This window comes from Theobroma umbraticum, unplaced genomic scaffold (genome assembly GCF_002168275.2).
Source record: "Theobroma umbraticum cultivar Fairchild unplaced genomic scaffold, ASM216827v3 scaffold_51.0, whole genome shotgun sequence".
Taxonomy (NCBI): domain Eukaryota; kingdom Viridiplantae; phylum Streptophyta; class Magnoliopsida; order Malvales; family Malvaceae; genus Theobroma; species Theobroma umbraticum.
Window position 1 is genome coordinate 3,414,398 of NW_018397260.1, and position 1,729 is coordinate 3,416,126.

Sequence of the window (1,729 nt, forward strand, 5' to 3'; positions counted from 1 at the left end):
GTATCAAACCAACAATTATACTGATAGGATAAGGTGGGGAAGAGGGGATGTCCACCATGTTAGCAGGGAGTATTTTAAGATTACCGCTCATCCTCAGTTCCATTGCCTTACTGACCCCGATGGGTTAAGGTACATTGACCTATGCAAGTTCTTCACGATAGAAGAAAGTTCTTTAACTTTATATAAAATGAAAGTTCCAAATTCAATCTAGTATGGTTAATAAATTAAAAAGAAGGATAGAAATACAATGATCAGAGAGTAAGATGAAAGAGGGAAAGGAGAGGAATATGCTTATTAGTATCGTTTACTAAAGAATCCCACTTCCCACATGTGGCCTTAACCGAATTGAGGATGGACTGGGTAGTGCTGATTTAGGAGAAAGCTATATTAAATGAGAGATTTACACTCTGATCCTTTAATAGAGAAATAATTGATGTCTAACAACTCAAGTAAAGTATTATATATTTAACTTCAATTTTAAGTAATGTACCTCTTTACAAAGCAATTGATTTATATATTAATTTATTTGTTCATGCTGATTCTATATGTTGACAGAGAGATTTTGCAAGAGTATAGTAAAAGATTGAGAGAAGTAGGGATTAATTTACTAAGTGGGATTTCAATGTCTTTGGGAGTTGAAGAATATTATATACAAAACGCAATGAATTTGCAGTCCGGCTATGACTTCTTCACTGCAAATGACTATCCACCATGTGTTTCTGCTCTAAACATAATTGGACAATTCCTTCATAATGATCTTGGTCTCCTAATCTTTCTTATGCAAAACGAGAGTGGGGGTCTACAAATAAAGCACAAAAGGAAATGGCTCAATGGAAATCTTAATCCTAACTAGATTAGCATTAATATCACTGATCATCTTAAGGTCCATTCTAATTTCCTTGTTATCTTCTTTTCCTTCCAAATTCGTTCTTTTTTTCTAATGTTTCCCTCTTGTTAAATTAAATCATGGTTTTCCTTAATGTTGTGACAGGTTTTAACAAATGGTAAATGTAAGAGCACTATACATCGCGTGATTGTCAACAATGAAATAAGAAGGGTGACTTTTCCTTTATTTATGGGACCATCACTAGAGGCATTCGTGAGCCTTGCACCTAAATTTGTAGGTGATGATCATCCCCCAATATACCGTGGCTTGTCCTACGAAGAATACTTAGAAGCTAACCAGCACCACATCATCGAGGGAAAGTCATGCCTCAAACAGATTCGACTTTAAGTCATAATTGCCTCTAAAGCGAGTCCTATTCATGCTTTCATAATAATTAAAGTGTATCGAGAAATAAGAAGCTGTAGTGAATTAAATAATTAATTGCACTCGAGTGTTTGGTTTATTAGTTGGTACATGATCTTCATGTAGGGATCGTATTTTTTTTAATTTCAAGATAAAATAATAGTTAATTAATCTAGACGTGACGTAATAGTTATTATTTTCTTTTAAACTTTATCATATATGTAAAAAAAATTGAATAATTAATGAATAAAACTTTCTCAATTCATTACTTGGATAACTAGTATGACGTGTCAATAGGGATTGGATTTCTATGCACAATATTAAAAATGTGTGAAGAATGAAGCATGTGTATTATTATGAAGATGCTAGATGCTGGCAGGATAAAATATTGAATAATTAATAAATAAAACTTTCTTAGTTCAATACTTGGATAAGCAGTAGGATGTATCAATAGGGATTGGATTTCTTCGCACAATATTA

The 1,729-nt window shown here is 32.8% G+C and overlaps 1 pseudogene; it reads left to right on the plus strand.

Annotated features, from left to right (window-relative positions):
- Window positions 1-1,249, plus strand: part of LOC149527177 (2-oxoglutarate-dependent dioxygenase 19-like) — a 4,178-nt pseudogene extending 2,929 nt beyond the window's left edge.
- The last annotated feature ends 480 nt before the right edge of the window (window positions 1,250-1,729 follow it).